The 23,247-nt window shown below is 47.7% G+C and overlaps 1 long non-coding RNA gene across 1 annotated transcript; it reads right to left on the bottom strand.

Annotated features, from left to right (window-relative positions):
• Window positions 1-822: 822 nt before the first annotated feature.
• LOC137381217 (uncharacterized) lies at window positions 823-6,322 on the bottom strand. Its single transcript, XR_010977118.1, has 4 exons — window positions 6,223-6,322; window positions 1,309-1,395; window positions 1,003-1,170; window positions 823-849 (listed from the first exon to the last, which is right to left on the bottom strand). It is a non-coding gene; the product is annotated as an uncharacterized lncRNA (long non-coding RNA).
• Between the last annotated feature and the right edge of the window lie 16,925 nt (window positions 6,323-23,247).

The following is a 23,247-nucleotide window of genomic DNA, read 5'->3' as shown; positions in this document are numbered from 1 at the left end:
AGTTACTCACGGGATGCAGAAGGTATTCCAGGAGAATGTGACCAGGGATGCAGTCACTTACTGTGAGCTCGCCCAATCACAAGAGGATCACTGTCATTGGATGTGGTCTGACCTCTGAAACGACAGGGCCGCACACACTATCGGTTTGGCGGTTAAACAACTCAACTCACAGATTAACGGCTGCTCGCTCTTCAGCTGCTGTCTTTTCTCCTCCAGAGTAAGTGGATCACAATGATCGACTGGATTATGAACTAGACATGAGAAATGATTCTTATCCAAGGATTTATCTCGGCTGCAGTTCCCCAATTCCATAATGCTTTCCACCACAGGATAATGTTAATGTCTTTTCTAACTTCACTTTGTCTGCTTTAATTCCCACCATACATGCTGAGTTACATCAAGATCATTTCAGTAATTTGGTTATTTTAACCTGAACTTCTAGTTCAAGTAAAATCGATATCATAGTTAAATTTACTAACAAATTCTTCCATATTGAAATCAGAGAGTGGGTCTGATACATCAATACCACTTTCCTTTCCTAGTTGGAAGAGTTGGAGGAACCTCTGTCCTGTCAATACCACAGTCTCCTGACCCTGTTCTTGGGCCTTTTGACGTCGCCATGGGAGATGAAGCTCACTCAGCTCGAGCTGGAACCAGTTAAATAGCCAATAGGATTTCAACCTGAAGCAAGGCTGCTGAAAGTGGAGGGACAGAAAAATCAACCAAAAATGTCCATTATAAATGATTATAAATCAAAATGTTCACACAGTCACTCTCAGCCTTGGTCTTGTGCCTTGCAGTGACTTTAGCTGATTCTTTCGGTCTGAACTGAAGCGATTCTCCACAAGCCTGAAACAGATTACGAGTTAAAGCGGAATGAGACAGCTTGAACAACAGTGTAAATGACAGGAAGACTGGGATTAATATTTCAATCATAATCACAGACAATTGTTACCCCTAAAAGTGACTGAAAGACATTTAAGCAATAACACAGACACTCACCAGATCTGCTCCAGACGCCTGCAGTTCATTATGAGGCAGCTGAGAGCGGGGACAGATCGGTCTGTGAAGGTGTTTGATCCCAGGTTCAGACCAGTTAGTGACTGATTTGTACTGAAAGCAGAGGCGAGATCCTCAATACAAGAATCAGTCAGGCCGACATCCCATAGACTGGGGATTACAGTGAGAGCAATAAGAGGAATCAGGGTTAATCAGTGTTAAATAATGACACTATTACTGATACTGATAACAATATACAATATTCAATATCCAGTTAGTATAAACAAAGTAATACCATCTGGTACTTACTCCAGTTTCTGCATTTTACAGTCAGTGTTCCTCAGAGCTTCAGACAGTAGTTTCACTCCTGAATCTCCCACGTTATTGCCCCTCAGTCTAAACACAAACAGAGAATGAGAAACAAGCTGAATCAAACCCTGGATCTGATATCATTTTTCTCACTTGCTTTTCCCAGGAAACATTGAAGACACTTAAAAGAGGAGGGGGTGTGGCATTGTTAATCAAGGAGAGTATTACTGCGACAGAAAGGACGTTTGAGGACTCGTCTACTGAGGTAGTATGGGCTGAGGTTAGAAACAGGAGAGGAGAGGTCACGCTGTTGGGAGTCTTCTAAAGACCTCCGAATAGTTCCAGAGATGTAGAGGAAAGGATAGCGAAAATGATTCTCGACAGGGGCGAGAGTAACAGGGTAGTTGTTATGGGGGTCTTTAACTTTCCAAATATTGACTGGAAATACTATAGTTCGAGTACTTTAGATGGGTCAGTTTTTGTCCAGTGTGTGCAGGAGGATTTTCTGACACAGTATGGAGACAGGCCAACCAGGGGCGATGCCACATTGGATTTGGTACTGGGTAATGAACCCGGCCAGGTGTTCGATTTAGATGTAGGTGAGCACTTTGGTGATAGTGATCACAATTCGGTTAGGGTTAGCTTAGCGATGGGCAGGGACAGGTATATACCGCAGGGCAAGAATTATAGCTGGGGGAAAGGAAATTATGATGCGATTAGGCAAGATTTAGGATGCGTAGGATGGGGAAGGAAACTGCAGGGGATGGGCACAATCGAAATGTGGAGCTTATTCAAGGAGCAGCTACTGCGTGTCCTTGATAAGTATGTACCTGTCAGGCAGGGAGGAAGTTGTCGAGCGAGGGAGCCGTGGTTTACTAAAGAAGTTGAAGCGCTTGTCAAGAGGAAGATATGGTGGGTTAGTAATTTGCGGATGACACGAAGGTCGGTGGAGTTGTGGATAGTGCCGAAAGATGTTGTAGGGTACAGAGGGACATAGATAGGCTGCAGAGCTGGGCTGAGAGATGGCAAATGGAGTTTAATGCGGAAAAGTGCGAGGTGATTCACTTTGGAAGGAGTAACAGGAATGCAGAGTACTGGGCTAATGGGAAGATTCTTGGTATGTAGATGAACAGAGAGATCTTGGTGTCCAGGTACATAAATCCCTGAAAGTTGCTACCCAGGTTAATAGGGCTGTTAAGAAGGCATATGGTGTGTTAGCTTTTATTAGGAGGGGCATCGAGTTTCGGAGCCACGAGGTCATGCTGCAGCTGTGCAAAACTCTGGTGAGACCGCACCTGGAGTATTGCGTGCAGTTCTGGTCACCGCATTATAGGAAGGATGTGGAAGCTTTGGAAAGGGTGCAGAAGAGATTTACTAGGATGTTGCCTGGTATGGAGGGAAGGTCTTACGAGGAAAGGCTGAGGGACTTGAGGTTGTTTTCGTTGGAAAGAAGGAGGAGGAGAGGTGACTTAATAGAGACATATAAGATAATCAGAGGGTTAGATAGGGTGGATAGTGAGAGTCTTTTTCCTCGGATGGTGATGGCAAACACGAGGGGACATAGCTTTAAGTTGAGGGGTGATAGATATAGGACAGATGTCAGAGGTAGTTTCTTTACTCAGAGAGTAGTAGGGGCGTGGAACGCCCTGCCTGCAACAGTAGTAGACTCGCCAACTTTAAGGGCATTTAAATGATCATTGGATAGACGTATGGATGAAAATGGAATAGTGTAGGTCAGATGGTTTCACAGGTTGGCGCAACATGGAGGGCCGAAGGGCCTGTACTGCGCTGTAATGTTCCAATTCTAATTCTAATAGCCAGATTTTCCTCTAACTGACGTTGAATCTCATTCTGTCGAACTATGAAACTGGCACAGTCATTGTTGGAGAAACTTGTTTGATTTCTGCTGATGCTAAAGGCCCAGATTTTAGGGGAATGGGGTGATTTTCCCTGAACTAAATGACAAAGTGGTGATTCCTTGTACTTTATACTCTGTATACAATGTTAATCTGTTTGATACCTCAGGGTTAGTTACATTGTGAAACAGTGCTAACTGCTGCTGTAAACTCTGCTCCCCAGTATTTTATCTAACAAGGAGGGTTTATTCTGTCCCGTTACAAGTTTTAAACATCCCTGCTCTCTTAGTTTATAGGGGAGGGCAGTCTCTCACTTCATTGCTCATCAAACTAGCTCTCTATTTATTTCAACTGGTCCAGAGTTTTGGGAGAATTTTTGGAACCTTCCTCCGAGCGGGACCTCATACACAGTGGACGAATTCTGGGAAACTACTGGGTTTACTACCCTAGTTTACCCAGGAGCCACCAACTATGTGTGAAGCCCCACCGCTGGCCTGTATGTGACAGTACTTCAGGACCAATACCCCACCACCTGTTCGATTTAAACCTTTATCCCAGCTGATTTGAGCTCCCAAATTCACTGAAGTATCGGCCTGGATGATCATCAAGGGGCCTAACTCCATGACCTTCAGCCAGGACTCCCGCCTGAGTCAGAAGAGTCTATTTGAGTGACCTGTGTTTGCTGGGTCATTGATGCTTTAAGGTAATGTAACAAGACCCTGTGGGGAAAGGTCAGCTCTCCCACCAGCTCGTCACTGCCTGGAAGCTCTGCTTTCCTCTTAGTTACTGAATGTTTGCAGTTCCAACTTCCACATCTTATGGGAGCTGACACTTCAGTAACCGTCACTTAATGGTACACATCGAGAAGAGGGTGTGATGCTCTGTGTACACGGACTGCTGGCCTACGTGTCTCTTCAATGGATGTATCACAGACAAGAAGAAAAACAGCAATCGATAATGATTTTTCATAATTAAACTATCAGCCCTTTCCTGTGACCTGTATGACTGATCATATGAAGACTGTAAAATCCTTAATAGTTCACAAGGATCCATTTTGTGTTCTCTAGTCCTGAGAGAATTACTAACTCATCCCTTTATTATTGGTCATCTTTGTGTTGAATCTGCCTCTCTCATTGAGCTGAACTGTTTGCTTCCCTTCATTATGGGGCAACAACAGAATCTATGTCTGTTGTCATGATTGATTAAGAAGAATCCCAAAGCTTTTTATACGTATATAAAGAGCAACAGGTTTGCCAGGGAAAGGGTTGGCCCACTCAAGGACAGAGGAAGGAATCTATGTGTGGAGCCAGAGGAAATAGGTGAGGTACTAAATGAATACTTTGCATCAGTATTCACCAAAGAGAAGGAGTTGGTGGATGATCAGTCCAGGGAAGGGAGTGTAGATAGTCTGGGTAACGCCGATATCAAAAAGGAGGTGGTGTTGGGCGTCTTGAAAAACATTAAGGTAGCTAAGTCCCCAGGGCCTGATCAGATCTACCCCAGAATACTGAGGGAGACAAGGGAGGAAATTGCTGGGGGCTTGACAGAAATCTTGGTATCCTCATTGGCTACAGGTGAGGTCCCAGAGGACTGGAGAATGTTGTTCCTTTGCTTAAGAAGGGTAGCAAAGATAATCCAGAAAATTACAGGCCGGTGAGCCTTACGTCAGTGTTAGGGAAATTATTGGAGAGGATTCTTCGGCACAGGATGTCCTCCCATTTGGAAACAAATAGAATTATTAGCGAGAGGCAGCATGGTTTTGTGAAGGGGAGGTCGTGTCTCACTAACTTGAGGGAGTTTTTTGAGGAAGTGACAAAGATGATTGACGAAGGAAGGGCAGTGGATGTTGTCTATATGGACTTCAGTAAAGCCTTTGACAAGGTCCCTCATGGCAGACTGGTACAAAAGGTGAAGTCACACGGGATCAGAGGTGAGCTGGCAAGATGGATACAGAACTGGCTTGGTCACAGAAGACAGAGGGTATCAGTGGAAGGGTGCTTTTCTGAATGGAGGGATGTGACTAGTGGTGTTCCGCAGGGATTAGCGCTGGGACCTTTGCTGTTTTTAGCATATATAAATGATTTGGAGGAAAATGTAGCTGGTATGATTAGTAAGTTTGCGGACGACACAAAAGTTGGTGGAATTGTGGATAGTAATGAGGATTGTCAGAAGATACAGCAGGATATAGATCGGTTGGAGACTTGGGCGGAGAAATGGCAGATGGAGTTTAATCCGGACAAATGTGAGGTAATGCATTTTGGAAGGTCTAATGCCGGTGGGAAGTATACAGTAAATGGCAGAATCCTTAGGAGTATCGACAGGCAGAGAGATCTGGGCGTACATGTCCGCAGGTCTCTAAAACTGGCAACGCAGGTGGATAAGCTAGTCAAGAAGGCATACGGCATGCTTGCCTTCATTGGTCGTGGCATAGAGTATAAAATTTGGCAAGTCATGTTGCAGCTGTACAGAACCTTAGTTAGGCCACACTTAGAATATTGCGTGCAATTCAGGTCGCCACACTACCAGAAGGACGTGGAGGCTTTGGAGCGGGTACAGAGGAGATTTACCAGGATTTTGCCTGGTCTGGAGGGCATTAGCTATGAGGAGAGGTTGGATAAACTCGGATTGTTTTCACTGGAATGACGGAGGTGGAGGGGTGACATGATAGAGATTTACAAAGTTATGAGTGGCATGGACAGAGTGGATAGTCAGAAGCTTTTTCCCAGGGTGGAAGAGTCAGTTACTAGGGGACATAGGTTTAAGGTGCGATGGGCAAAGTTTAGAGGGGATGTGCGAGGCAAGTTTTTTACACAGAGGGTGGTGAGTGTCTGGAACTTGTTGCTGGGGGAGGTGGTGGAAGCAGGTACCATAGAGGCATCTTGACAAATATATGAATAGGATGGGAATAGAGGGATACGGACTTCGGAAGTGCAGAAGGTTTTAGTTTAGACAGGCATCAAGATCGATGCAGGCCTGGAGGGCCGAATGGCCTGTTCCTGTGCTGTACTGTTCTTTGTTCTACAATTCATCCAACAGTTGGAGACAAATAAATAATTACCTCAACACCTGGCATTTGTGAAGTGAAGGTCTCAGCCGCTGGAGTCCTTCAAACTGTATGTTGCAGGACTCCAGATCAAATTCTTTTATTGTATCACAGACTGCAATGACATGAGACAGGACCGCACAGTCAATTGGTTTCAGGTCCAATCCACGAAATGTAAGTATTTCTACCGATCCCACTGTGGCCTGAACCAGTGCTTTAATCTGAGACTCAAACATGTAGTACAATGTGTTCAGGAGGTTTCTTTTACCCTCTGTGTTTCCAATTTGTCCTTCAATCTTCTCCTTCACCCAGTCAATCACTCGGCAGGTTGTTTGATGAGAAAGTGGACCCAGAACCTCCTGTAGGGGCTGAGCTGAGTGTGAGGAGGTGAGACCAGCAACAAAACGGAGAAATATCTCAAACCTCCCATCCTCCTTGCTGTGGGCTTCATTCAGGAGTTTCGGGATGTTCCCGGAATCAGGAGTCAGGAATTGTGCGATTGCGGCTACAAACTCTTGGATGGTGAGGTGTGTGAATGTGTAAACCACCCTCTGAACAGAATCATCTCTCTCCAAAAGTTCCATTATGAACCCAGACAGGAAGTGGGAAGGTTGCAGACTGTACTCGATCAAATCTTCATTTCTAAACACAATCTTCTTCTCAGAGACTCCTGTGAAGGCCATCTGACCAATCTTTAGTAATACATCACAAGGGCTTTCAATCTCTCGGCCATGGTTTTTCAGAATGTTATAAATATAGTAAGAGTATACTTGGGTGATGGTCTTGGGAACTTGCTGCTGTTTCCTGTCTCTTTGTGTAAAGAAGGGACCCAGTGACAGACAGAGAATCCAGCAGTAGGAAGGGTTGTAACACATGGTGTACAGGATCTCGTTCTCCTCCACGTGTTTGAAGACAGCTGCTGCCACCGTCCGATCTTCAAAAAACTTGTTGAAATATTCCTTCCGTTCATCACCAACAAATCCCAGGATTTCAGCCCAGACACCGATCTCAGCCTTTTCCAATAAATGTCAAGCAGTGGGACGGCTGGTCACTAGCACTGAACAACCTGGGAGCAGCTTGTGCTGTATTAAACTGTACACAATGTCAGACACTTCACACCAGCATTCGGGATCTGTACACATGGACTGAGCTTCTGTATTTCTCCGATTGTCAGCAAAATCGAACCTGTCCTTGAATTCATCCAAACCATCGAATATAAACAGTAATCCCTCTGGATTCTTCCAGAGCTCTCCCAGAAGATTCTCAAAGTAAGGATACAGATCCAATATTAGTTTCCTCAGGTTTATTATACAGTTAATAGCGTTCAACTCACGGAATTTAAAACTGAAAACAAATTGAAATTTTGGGTATATTTTCCCAGTGGCCCAGTCATAAACAATCTTTTGTACCAATGTTGTCTTTCCAATTCCCGGGACTCCACACACCACTGCTAAACTCCCAGATTTGGATTTTCTTTGGGAAAAACTGCTCTGGAACAACTGATCAGTTTGGATGTTTTCCAGTTCACTCTGGAGATGTTTCTCTCTGCACTCTTCATGGTCTCGGCCTCTTGCCAGCAGCTCACGTTCTACAAGTGTCCGATCTCGAACAGTAGAAATGACCGTTAGCTCAGCGTATCGATCAACCAGCTGGAAAATCTTAACCTTCTCCTTTATTAGGATAGTGTTCACTCTCAGTGACTCAGTTTGTATCCGGAGTGTTTCCTTGTGCTTCTGTTGAACATCTTCAAATAGAACAGACAGAAAGCGGTTCTCAATGTCAGTTGCAATGACTTAAAAACTGCTTTACAGTATCATTTTATTATTCAGTGAAATATTATGATATAATTAACAGCTTAGATAGAGATGTGTGTAGAAATTAAAACCCTGTAAATGGTAAACCCTGCTTGAAAGTGAAAAATTCTCACTTGATTCTAATAATTGCTGAACGTGGACTCTTCGAAGGTGGTGATATTTTCCCTCTGATGCTTAATAATATCCAGTCTACCCCATACGACAGGCATCTCAATACAAATTGACACATGGTGGGCGGCACAGTGGCGCAGCGGTTAGCACTGCAGCCTCACAGCTCCAGCGACCCGGGTTCGATTCCGGGTGCTGCCTGTGTGGAGTTTGCAAGTTCTTCCTGTGTCTGCGTGGGTTTCCTCCGGGTGCTCCGGTTTCCTCCCACAGCCAAAGACTTGCAGGTTGATAGGTAAATTGGCCATTATAAAAATTGCCCCCAGTATAGGTAGGTGGTAGGGAAATATAGGAACAGGTGGGGTTGTGTTAGGAATGTAGGATTCGGATAAATGGGTGGTTGATGGTCGGCACAGACTCGGTGGACCGAAGGGCCTGTTTCAGTGCTGTATCTCTAACTAACTAACATGATCCAGGTTTTATGACACAAGATGTTCTAGTGCAGCGTTATCCAACAAAAAGCCCCTGGGCCAGGATCTGACCCACTAATGGTTTCCATCCAGCCTGTAGATGTAAACTAGACCAGGCTGTTCCTCATCCTCACCAGGAATCTGTGACTGGAGATGAGAAATTCTGCACTGGCTTCTTCCTGCAGACCAGCTTTAAAAAAAAAAAATCCCAAGTCAGTTTCGAAGCTAACAGTGGGATCAGTGGTTTCCCAACATCGGACAAGTTTGTGGTTTTCTGGTGGGCTTTTAAAAAATACAGTCAGTACCCACTGGAAAGCCCCAAATCTGTCCGAAGTTGGGAAACTGCAGTTCCCACTGTCAGCTGTGTAACAGATTTTCGATTTTTTAAATACACTGAAAAACCATCAACTGAGCTTTCTCACTCTCTGCAACTGACAGAGAGAGAAAAAGGAGGACAGAGAGGGTAACAGTGAAAGGGGGAGATGGACAGAGAGAGGGGAGTGAAACACAGCGAGAGAGAGAGAGAGAAGTGGGCATGGGGGGTGGGGGAGGGGCGAGACACATAGAGGGTTGGGGGGAGGGGGTGGGGGTACAGAGGGTGGGGGCGCTCAGAGGGGGTGGAGGGCGCACATAGGCAGGTGGTGCAGTCAGGGTGGGGCACGCACAGATGGGCGCACGCACAACACACAGAGGAGAGACACGCACACACAGAGTGGGGACACATGCACATGCGCGCGCACACACACACACAGAACACACAAACATACAGACAGGACACATACACAGACACACACGCACACAGAGGGGACACACACACAGATACACACATGCACACAGAGGGGATACACACACACGCACACAGAAGGGACGCACACGCACAGAGGGGATGCACGCACACAGAGGGGATACACAAACGCACATAGAGGACACACACACGCAGTGGGGAGACACACATACGCGCACACACAAACATACAGACAGGACACATACACAGACGCACACAGAGGGGACACACACACACACAGAGTGGGGACACATGCACATGCGCACACACACACATGACACACAAACATACAGACAGGACACATACACAGACACACATGCACACAGAGGGGACACACACACGTACGCACACAGAAGGGACGCACGCACACACAGAGGGGATACACAAACGCACATAGAGGACACACACACGCAGTGGGGACATACACACACAAACATACAGACAGGACACACAAACATACAGACAGGACTCTTACACAGATGCGCACACGCACACAGAGGGGACACACACACACGCACACACACACACAGAGGGAACAGACAGACACACACACAGAGGGAACAGACAGACACAGACGAGGGACACACACACACACAGACGAGGGACACACACACAGACGAGGGACACACACACACACAGACGAGGGACACACACACAGACGAGGGACACACACACACACACACACACACAGACGAGGGACACACACACACACAGACGAGGGACACACACACACAGACGAGGGACACACACACACACACAGACAGACGAGGGACACACACAGTCGAGGAACACACACAGACACACGAGGGACACACACACACACACACAGACGAGGGACACACACACACACAGACGAGGGACACAAACACACACACACACACGCACAGACGAGGAACACACACACACACACACAGACGAGGGACACACACACACAGACGAGGGACACACACACACAGACACACGAGGGACACACAGACACGAGGGACACACAGACACAGACACAGACACGGGGGACACACACACAGACGAGGGACACACACACACAGACGAGGGACACACACACACACAGACGAGGGACACACACAGTCGAGGGACACACACACACACACAGACGAGGGACACACACAGTCGTGGGACACACACACACACACAGACGAGCGACACACACACACACAGACGAGGGACACACACACACACACAGACGAGGGACACACACACAGACGAGGGACACACACACACAGACGAGGGACACACACACACAGACGAGGGACACTCACAGACGAGGGACACACACACACACACAGACGAGGGACACACACACACACACAGACGAGGGACACACACACACACAGACGAGGGCCACACACACATACAGACGAGGGACACACACACACACACACAGACGAGGGACACACACACACACAGACGAGGGACACACACACATACAGACGAGGGACACACACACACACACACACAGATGAGGGACACACACACACACACGCACACACACACACACAGACGAGGGACAGACACACACACACACGAGGGACACACAGACGAGGGACACACAGACACACAAGGGACACACAGACGAGGGACACACACACACACAGACACACACACACACACACGAGGGACACACACACACACACACGAGGGACACACAGACACGAGGGACACACAGACACAGACACGGGGGACACACACACACAGACACCCTACACACTAGGGACACACACACAGACACACACACGAGGGACACACACACACACACGCACACACACACGAGGGACACACACATGGGACACACACACACACACATGGGGCACACACACACACACGAGGGACACACACACAAACACACACACGAGGTACACACACACACACGAGGGACACACACACACGCAGATGAGGGACACACAAACACACACACACACACACAGACGAGGGACACACACACACACGAGGGACACACAGACGAGGGACACACAGACACACAAAGGACACACAGACGAGGGACACACACACAGACACACAGACACACACACACGAGGGACACACACACAGACACGAGGGACACACAGACACAGACACACACACACACGAGGGACACACACACACAGACAAAAAGGACACACAGACACACACACACACGAGGGACACACACACACGAGGGACACACACACGAGGGACACACACACACACGGGACACACACACGGGACACACACGAGGGACACACACGAGGGACACACACGAGGGACACACACATGGGACACACACACACACACACATGGGACACACACACACACACACGAGGGGCACACACACACGGGACACACACGCACACACGAGGGAAACACACACACACAGACGAGGGACACACACACACACACGAGGGACACACACACACACAGACGAGGGACACACACACACAGACGAGGGACACACACACACCTACGAGGGACACACAGACGAGGGACACACACACGCACACACACACAGGCGAGGGACACACACAGTTGAGGAACACACACACAGACACACGAGGGACACACACACACACACAGACGAGGGACACACACACACACACACAGACGAGGGACACACACACACACACAGACGAGGGACACACACACAGACGAGGGACACACACACACAGATGAGGGACACACACACACACAGACGAGGGACACACACACACACAGACGAGGGACACACACACACAGACGAGGGGCACACACACACACACACGAGGGACACACACACACACGCAGACGAGGGACACACACAGACGAGGGACACACGAGGGACACACAGACGAGGGACACCAACACACAGACACACACACACACACGAGGGACACACACACACACACACACGAGGGACACACAGACACGGGGGACACACACACACAGACGAGGGACACACACACACAGACGAGGGACACACACACACACACACACACACACACACAGACGAGGGACACACACAGTCGAGGGACACACACACACAGACGAGGGACACACACACACACACAGACGAGGGACATACACACACACAGACGAGGGACACACACACTCACAGACGAGGGACACACCCACACACATATGAGGGACACACACACACACACACACACACACGCAGACGAGGGACACACACACACGAGGGACACACAGACGAGGGACACACAGACACACGAGGGACACACAGACGAGGGACACACAGACACACGAGGGACACACAGACGAGGGACACACACACACAGACACACACACACACACACGAGGGACGCACAAGCACACAGGAGGGACACAGACACGAGGGACACACAGACACAGACATGGGACACACACACACACACACGAGGGAGACACACACACAGACGCAAGGGACACACACACACACACAGGAGGGACACACACACACACGAGGGACACACACACACGAGGGACACACACACACACAGACGAGGGACACACACAGAGACAAGGGACACACACACACACACACGAGGGACACACAGACGAGGGACACACAGACACACGAGGGACACACAGACGAGGGACACACACACACAGACACACAGACACACACACACACGAGGGACACACACACACACACGAGGGACAGACAGACACGAGGGACACACAGACACAGACACGGGGGACACACACACACGAGGGACACACGCACACAGACACAAGGGACACACACACACAGACACACACACACACGAGCGTCACACACACACACACACACGAGGGACACACACACATACACACGAGGGACACACGCACACACTCACGAGGGACACACCCATGGGACACACACACACACATACACATGGGACACACACACACACACGGGACACACACACGAGGGGCACACACACACACACACACACGATGGACACACACACACACACGAGGGACACACACACACACACATGGGACACACACACTCACACACACATGGGACACACACACACACGAGGGACACACACACACGAGGGATACACACACACGGGGCACACACACACACACACCGGACACACACACACACACGAGGGACACACACACACGAGGGGCACACACACACACACACGAGGGACACACACACACACGAGGGACACACACACACACACACACACACACGAGGGACACACACACACACACACGTGGGACACACACACACACACGAGGGACACACACACACACACACACACACACGAGGGACGCACACACACGCACGAGGGACACACACACACACACGAGGGGGACACACACACACACACACGAGGGACACACACACACGAGGGACACACATGGGACACATACACACACACACACACGAGACACACACACACACGAGGGACACACACACACACACGGGACACACACACACAGACACGAGGGACACACACACACGAGGGACACACAGGACACACACACACGAGGGACACACACAGACAGACAGACACAGTGGACAGACACAGAGTGGGGAGAGTGACGCAGAGGGGGGAACGCGGGAGAGAACGCAGACAGGGGAGATGCAGAGTGGGGAGGGGGGTGGGGACACAGAGGTGCAATAAAGATCACTCCTGACAGATGAACATCTATCTGGAATGCTCCACATCACTATAACAAGCGTGCGGGCAAACACTGACTACTCGTGCAAGCAGAAAAATGCCAGGTATCTCATTAAATCAGTGTCTGACATAGTGAAGAAAAAGTAAGTCAATAAATTAGCCTGCTCATTTAAAACCATTCACAAAAATGTACATTTGTGTTTTGATTACTAGCAAGATACATTTTTAATCCTTTATCTTTCCGAAACTGTCTCGCTAGTCCCCTATGCAAGATAAATATTGTATTTTTTTATATTTAGTTCTGGGATGTGGGCTTCATTGGCTGGAGAGCATTTATTGCTGTTGAGAAGGTGGTGGTGAGCTGCCTTCTTGAACCACTGCAGTCCATGTGAGGTAGGTACACCCACAGTGCTGTTAGGAAGGGGGTTCCATGATTTTGACCCAGCGACAGTGAAGGAACGGTGATGTAGTTCCAAGTCAGGATGGTGTGTGACTTGGAGGGGAACTTGCAGGTGGTGGTGTTCCCTTACATCTGCTGCCCTTGTTCTTCCATGTGGTGGAGGTTTTGGGTTTGGAAGGTGCTGTCTATGAAGCCTTGGTGTGTCGCTGCAGTGCAGCTTGTAGATGGTACACACTGCTGCCACTGTGTGTCAGTGGTGGAGGGAGTGAATATTTGTAGATGGGGTGCCAATCGATTGGGCTGCTTTCTTCTGGATGGTGTCGAGCTTCTTGAGTGTTGTTGGAGCTGCACCCATCCAGGCAAGTGGAGAGTATTCCATCACACTCCTGACTTGTGCCTTGTAGATGGGGGACAGGCTTTGCGGAATCAGGAGGCGAGTTACTCGCTGCAGGATTCCTAGCCTCTGACCTGCTCTTGTAGCCACGGTATTTATATGGCTACTCCAGTTCAATTTCTGGTCAATCGTAGCCCCATGGATGTTGATAGTGGGGGATTCAGCGATGGTAATGCCATTGAATGTCAAGGGTAGATGGTTAAATTCACTCTTGTTGGAGATGGTCATTGCCTGGCACTTGTGTGGTGCGAATGTTACTTGCCACTTACCAACCAAAGCCTGGATATTGTCCAGGTCTTGCTGCATTTCTACAGGGACTGCTTCAGTATCTGAGTCACGAATGGTGCTGAACATTGTGCAATCATCAGCGAACATCCCCACTTCTGACCTTATGATTGAAGAAAAGTCATTGATGAAGGTGGTTGCGCCGAGGACACTACCCTGAGGAATGCCTGCAGTGATGTCCTGGGACTGAGATCATTGACCTCCACATACCACAACCATCTTCCTTTGGACAAGGTACGACTCTAACCAGAAGAGAGTTTTCCCCCTGACTCCCATTCACTCCAGTTTCACTAATGTTCCTTGATTGGTCAAACGCTGCCCTGATATCACGGGCAGTTACTCTCATCTCACGGTCCCCCACGCGAAAAGTTTGGACACCTTGTTCCAATGGATCAATCTGAGAAACTGTCAGTCGTGCTTACCTTCTGTATAAATGCAAAACAGGTCATTGGATATCAGTGGGAGGGGCTCAGATTGTGAACAGTCAGGAGACACATTGTTAATGTATTCGGCCTTAGACAGATTATTTGGGATATTGTGTGCATTGGGAGAGGGTCAGACAGAATGTACAAAAGTTCCAAGCGGCATTTGATCTGACTCATAACTGAGTTTCTGACCAAATATCCTCCCGAGTACAAAGAACACTTACTTCCATCTCCATAATCTCGCCCATCTCTGCCCCTTCCTCAGCTCATTTGCTGCTGTAACCCACAGTGGCGCAGTGGTTAGCACCGCAGCCTCACAGCTGCAGCGACCTGGGTTCAATTCCGGGTACTGCCTGTGTGGAGTTTGCAAGTTCTCCCTGTGTCTGCGTGGGTTTCCTCCGGGTGCTCCAGTTTCCTCCCACACACCAAAGACTGGCAGGTTGACAGGTAAATTGGCCATTATAAATTGCCCCTAGTATCGGTAGGTGGTAGGGAAATATAGAGACAGGTGGGGATGTGGTAGGAACATGGAATTAGTGTAGGATTAGTATAAATGGGTAGTTGATGGTCGGCACAGACTCGGTGGGCCGAAGGGCCTGTTTCAGTGCTGTATCTCTAAACTAAACTAAAATCAATGTCTGACCTCTAGACTCAGCTATCCCAATGTTCTCCTGGCCAGCCTCCCACCTTTCTCCCGCCATAAACTTGAACACATACTAAACTCTACTACCCATATCCGACTGACACTGAGTCTCGTTCAACTATCACCCCTGTACTCGCTGACCAACATTGGCTGCTGGTCTGGCAATGCCTCGATTTAAAAATTCTCATTCTTGTTTTCAGATCCCACCATGGCCTCGCCCCAACCCTTTGTCTTTAACCTCCAGTTCTGCCTCTTCCACGTTCCCAAATTTCATCATTCCATGAAGAACAACCATTCCTTCAACTTACTTTGACCTAAGCTGTAAAATTACCGTCTGAAACCTCTCTAACTGTAAATAGAAATTGCACAGTTATTATATCAGAGCTTGAGCAGGTTATCTGGTGTATTGTGTGGACGGAGAGATGGACAGACTCTGAACAGCCAGGAGATACATTGCTATTGTTTCAGGACTTGGGTAAGTTCTCTAGCGTACTGTGTTCGCTTTTACAGTCACATGGTCATAGGTAAAGGTTACTGCCATTCGGAAGGTGCAGAGAGGATTCATAAAGATAGAAAACAAATAGGAGCAGAAGTAGGCCATTCGGCCCTTCAATACGATCATGGTTGATCACCAAACTAAGTACCCTGTTCCCTCTTTCTCCCCGTATCCCTTGATCCCTTTAGCCCTAAGAACTATATCTAACTCTTTCTTGAATATATTTAATGATTTGGCCTCAACTGCTTTCTGTGGTAGAGAATTCCACAGGTTCACCACTCTTTAGGTGAAGAAATCCCTCCTCATCTCAGTCCTAAATAGCTGACCTCTTATCCTTAGACTGTGACCCCTGGTCCTGGACTCCCCCGCCATCGGGAACATCCTTCCTGCATCTAGTCTGTCCAGTCCTGTTAGAATTTTGTAGGTTTCTATGAGATACCCTCTCATTCTTCTAAACTCTAGCGAATACAAGCCTGATCGACCCAATCTCTCTTCATACGTCAGTCCTGCCATCCCAGGAATCATTCTGGTGAACCTTTGCTGCACTCCCTCCATAACAAGAACATCCTTCCACACATATGGAGACCAAAACTGCACGCAATACTCCAGATGTGGTCTCACCAAGGCCTTGTATAATTAGAGTCATAGAGTCATACAGCATAGAAACAGGCCCTTCGGCCCACCACGTCCAAGCTGACCACAATGCCTATCTATACTAATCCCACCTGCCTGCATTAATTCCATATCCCTCTATACTTTGCTCATTCAAGTACCTGTCCAGATGCCTCTTAAATGTTGCCACTGTTCCTGCCTCCACCACCTCCTCTGGCAGCTCATTCCAGATACCCACTATTCTTTGTGTGAAAAATTTACCCCTTTGATCCCCTTTAAACCTCCTCCCTTTCACCTTAAATCTATGCTCTCAAGTTTTAGTCACCCCTACCATGGGAAACATTTTCTGGCTATCTACCCTATCTATGCCTCTCATAATTTTATATACCTCTGTCATGTCCCCTCTCAGCCTCCTTCGCTCCAGGGAAAACAGACCCAGCCTATCCAATCTCTCGGGCGGCACAGTGGTTAGCACTGCAGCCTCACAGCTCCAGTGACTCGGGTTCAGTTCTGGGTACTGCTGTGCGGAATTTGCAAGTTCTCCCTGTAACAGCGTGGGTTTCTGCCGGGTGCTCCGGTTTTCTCGCACAGCCAAAGACTTGCAGGTTGATAGGTAAATTGGCCATTGTAAATTGCCCCTAATGTAGGTAGGTGTTAGGAGAATGATGGGAATATGGGATTAATGTAGGATAAGTATAAATGGGTGGTTGTTGATCGGCACAGGTGGGCTGAAGGGCCTGTTTCAGTGCTGTTTCTCATTTTGACTCTCTAACTCAAGTCCTCCAAACCAGGCAACATCCTTGTGAATCTTTTCTGCACCCTCTCTAGCTTAATCACATCTTTCCTGTAGTGCGGTAACCAGAACTGCACACAGTACTCCAAATGTGGCCTAACCAATGTTCTGTCCAACTGCAACATGACGTCCCAACTCTTGTACTCAATGCCTCGGCCGATGAAGGCAAGCATGCCATACACCTTCTTCACCACCCTGTCTACCTGTGTTGCCACTTTCAGGGAACTATTTACTTGCACCCCGAGGTCTCTCTGCTCAACAACACTCCCCAGGGCTCTGACATTCACTGTATATGTCCTGCCCTGGTTTAACTTCCCAAAATGCATCACTTCGCACTTGTCTGCGTTAAATTCCATTTGCCAATCCCTTGCTACTTTCCCAGTTGATCTATATCCTGTTGTAGCCTTAGACAACCGTCTTCACTGTCCACTAGACCACCAATTTTGGTGTCATCTGCAAACTTACTAACCATGTCCCTTACATTCACATCCAAGTCATTAATATATATGACAAACAACAGAGGGCCCAGCACCGATCCCTGCGGCACACCACTGGTCACCAGCCTCCAATCTCAAAAACAACCCTCCACTCCCACCCTCTGCCTCCCATCACCAAGCCAATTTTGTATCCAGTTGGAAGCTAACCCTGGATCCCATGTGTTCGAACCTTCTGGACCAGCCTACCAAAAGGGACCTTGTCAAAGGCCTTGCTAAAGTCCATGTAGACAAAGTCCATCGCCCTGCCCTCGTCAATCCTCTTGGTCACTTCCTCAATCAAATTCGTGAGACATGATTTCCCACGCACAAAGCCATGAAGACTATCCCTATTCAAACCATGCCTTTCCAGATGCTTATAAATCCTGTCTCTCAGATTCCCTTCCAATAACTTTCCCACCACTGATGTAAGGCTCACTGGCCTGTAGTTCCCTGGCTTATCGCTGCTGCCCTTCTTAAATAAAGGCACAACATTAGTTATCCTCCAGTCTTCCGGTACCTCACCCGTGGATAACGATGATACAAAAATCTCTGGCAGGGCCCCAGCAATCTCATCCCTTGCTTCCCATAGCATCCTAGAATACACCTGGTCAGGCCCTGGGGATTTATCCACCTTAATGACCTTCAAAACCTCCAACACCTCCTCCTTTGTAATGTTGACATGCTCCAGGATATCGCTGTTCCCTCCCTTGAACTCACGAGCTTCCATGACCTTCTCTTTCTGCAGCAAGACATCCTTGCTCCTGCACTGAAATCCTCTTGCTCTGAAAGCCAACATACCATTTGCCTTCTTAACTGTCTGCTGCACCTGCATGCTTACTTTCAGCGACTGGTGCATAAGGACACCCAGGTCTCGTTGCACCTCCCCCTTTCCCAATCGATCGCCGTTGAGATAATAATCTGCCTTTCTGTTTTTGCCAAAGTGGATAACCTCACATTTATCCACATTATACTGCATCTGCCATGTATTTGCCCACTCACTCAATCCGTCCAAATCACACTGGAGCTTCTCTGCATCCACCTCACAGCTCACACTCCCACCCAGCTTTGTGTCATATGCAAACCTGAATATATTATATTTAATTCCCTCATCTATATATATTGTGAATAGTTTAGAGATACAGCACTGAAACAGGCCCTTCGGCCCACTGAGTGTGTGCTGACCATCAACCACCCATTTATACTAATCCTACACTAAATCCATATTCCTACCACATTCCCACCTGTCCCTATATTTCCCTACCACGTACCTATACTAGGGGCAATTTTATAATGGCCAATTAACCTATCAACCTGCAAGTCTTTGGCATGTGGGAGGAAACCGGAGCACCTGGAGGAAACCCACGCAGACACAGGGAGAACTTGCAAACTCCACACAGGCAGTACCCGGAATTGAACCCAGGGTCCTCGGAGCTGTGAGGTTGCGGTGTTAACCACTGCGCCGCCGCTGGGGTCCGAGCACTGATCCCTGCGGTACCCCACTAGTCACTGCCTGCCACTTGGAAAAGGACCCGTTTATTCCTACTCTTTGTTTGGTGTCTGCCAACTAGAGGCCTGCTGCCTGACCCAAACCTGACGGGACCAAACGATGACAGGGTACGGCGTTTGGGCCGAGTCCAGGTCAAGTCGGGTCTGGTCAGGCCGGACACACACGTTAAGTGCTCTGCTGGTAAGTATTGACATTTTTTTAAAAAACTTACCCGAGCTGGGAGTCAGGGAGGAAACTGAATCTGTGCAGTGAGCGAGTGACGTCACTATGATATCATCACGCATATGCTGTAGCTTCGTGGAGCTTCTCAGTCGGATGGTAAGCAAAGGGACGGTCGGGTCGGGCTTGGGCAGTGTCGAGTTCGGGTCGGATCGGGCTCGGGGCAAAATCGGAGGGTCTCGGGCCGGGTCGGACTTGGGTCCATGGTGGTTCGGTCGGGTACTTTTTTCCTGACCTGAGCAGGACTGCCAACCAGTTCTCTATCCATGTCAGTACCTTACCCCCAATCCCATGTGCTTTAATTTTGCATGCTAATCTCTTATGTGGGACCTTATCGAAAGCTTCTGAAAGTCCAAATATACCATATCCACTGGTTCTCTCTTATCTATTCCACTAGTTACATCCTCAAAATAATTCCAGTAGATTTGTCAAGCATGATTTCCCCTTCGTAAATCCATGTTGACTTTGTCCGATCCTGTCATTGTTTTCCAAGTGCTCTGCTATTACATCTTTTATAATGGACTCTAGCATTTTCCCCACTACTGATGTCAGGCTAACTGGTCTATAATTCCCTGTTTTCTCTCGACTTCTTTTTTAAATAGTGGGGTTACATTAGCTACACTCCAATCTGTTGGAACTGTTCCAGAGTCTATAGAATTTTGAAAAATGACCAGCAATGCATCTACTATTTCTAGGGCCACTTCCTTAAGTATTCTGGGATGTAGATTATCACGCTCTGGGGATTTATCGGCCTTCAATCCCATCAATTTCCCCAACACCATTTCCCTACTCATACTGATTTCAGACAGTTCCCCAACATTTCAGGGAAGGAATTAGTGTCCTCCTTTGTGAAGACAGAACCAAAGTATGTATTTTATTGGTCTGCCATTTCTTTGTTCACCATTATAAATTCCCCCGTTCTGAAGAAGGGTCTCTGACCTGAAATGTTAACTCTGCTTCTCTCTGCACAGATGCTGCCAGATCTGCTGAGTATTTCCAGCATTTCTTGTTTATATTTCAGATTTCCAGCATCGGCAGTATTTCCCTTTTATATAAATTCTGACATATCTGACTGTAAGGGACCCACATTTGTCTTAATTAATCTTTTACTCTTCACATATCTATAGAAGCTTTTACAGTCAGTTTTTATGTTCTCTGCAAGCTTACTCTCATACTCTATTTTCCCCTTCTTTATCAATCCCTTTGTCCTCCTTTATTGAATTCTAAACTGCTCCAGATCCTGGGGTTTGCTGCTTGTTCTGGCCATTTTATATTTCTCCTCCTTGGATCTAATACTTTCCCTAATTTCTTTTGTAAGCCACGGTTGAGCCACCCTTCCTGTTTTATTTTTGCGCCAGACAGGAATGAACAATTGTTGTAATTCATCCATGCGCTCTTTATTGATGATTCAAGGTGTTAGGAGTTTAGGTTGAGGGAAGGGTGAAGGGGTTTGATGTATTTTGTTTGGGCAAGATACATCAGTATTGAAATGTTTTAAAGGAATTCACAACATTTAGTGCATGAAACAGGCTCAACCTTAACCAAAATAATGAGTAACAGAGAAAATTGAAAGTCAGAAGCAATAAAAGGGACATCAGGATATTATTTTCACCCAAAGGATAATAAAGCAGGGAATAGTTACCAGGGAAGGACACGACAGTGGCAGTATTAAATGGGGCCGAGAGGCATGTGACGATGTTTTTGTGGATACAATGAGAAGAAGGGTAGGTGGGCTCAGCTCCGTCACACAGTCAGACTTATTGAAGCTAAATGGCCAGTCCCTGTCCCAGATCAATCAATTGTGTTTCAGAAATTGTCAATGGTTTTTCAGCAGTTTTACACCTACATTCATATTTTGATTACAATCTTGTTAGACTCAGTGCAATGTCAGAGCAGAAAACATTCATAATCCTTTTTAACGGTTCTACGGATAATTATCATCTATTGTTTCAATTTAGTCTCGGTTTTCTGTAGATTTGAGAAATTATTGATATGTTTCCACCAGTCATCACATTGGGTGTAAAAATACGTCTAAACGAAGAACATTTTCTTTTCTAATTCAACAAGATACTCTCTTTCACTGCCACTGGGAAGCGAGCAAATACCTTCATAGTCTCGGAACATTGTGATTTTCTTAAATTCCTTCAGGGATTAATGTTCTATTGTGTTGATAGCTGCACAGCTTCTTCAATAAAGTCAAACACTTTCTGATCTCTTATTCTGTGCTGTGAACCACATCTACCCAAACAGATTGTGGTCGGACTGATTCCTCGGACTGCAGGCAGCCTTTAACATCAGGCTCAAGTTCTACACTGGTGCAGTCACAGTGTCGGTGCAGCACGGAGCAGATTAGTATTAGGTTTCAGTGAGTCGGGATCCAGCCAGGTGAATGAGGGTTTCCACAGGGGATCAGGATCCTGCCAGGTGTGTATGGGGTTTCACAGTGTATCAGGATCCAGTCAGGTGTGTATGGGGTTTCACAGTGTATCAGGATCCTGCCAGGTGTGCATGGGGGTTTCACAGTGTATCAGGATCCTGACAGGTGTGTATGGGGTTTCACAGAAAATCAGGATCCTGCCAGGTGTAAATGGGGTTTTCACAGAAAATCAGGATCCTGCCAGGTGTGTATGGGGTTTTCACAGAAAGTCAGGATCATGCCAGGTGTGTATGGGGTTTTCACAGTGTATCAGGATCCTGACAGGTGTGTATGGGGTTTTCACAGTGTATCAGGATCCTGCCAGGTGTGTATGGGGTTTTCACAGTGTATCAGGATCCTGCCAGGTGTGTATGGGGTTTTCACAGTGTATCCGGATCCTGCCAGGTGTGTATGGGGATTTCACAGTGTATCAGGATCCTGCCAGGTGTGTATGGGGTTTCGCAGTGTATCAGGATCCTGCCAGGTGTGTCTGAGGATTTCACAGTGTATCAGGATCCTGCCAGGTGTGTCTGGGGTTCTCACAGTGTATCAGGATCCTGCCAGGTGTGTATGGGGTTTTCACAGTGGATCAGGATCCTGCAAGGTGTGTAT

The sequence above is a fragment of the Heterodontus francisci genome, chromosome 21 (assembly GCF_036365525.1).
Source record: "Heterodontus francisci isolate sHetFra1 chromosome 21, sHetFra1.hap1, whole genome shotgun sequence".
Lineage (NCBI taxonomy): Eukaryota > Metazoa > Chordata > Chondrichthyes > Heterodontiformes > Heterodontidae > Heterodontus > Heterodontus francisci.
Note: the sequence above shows the minus strand (reverse complement) of the source record. Positions and strands in the feature narration are given on the sequence as shown.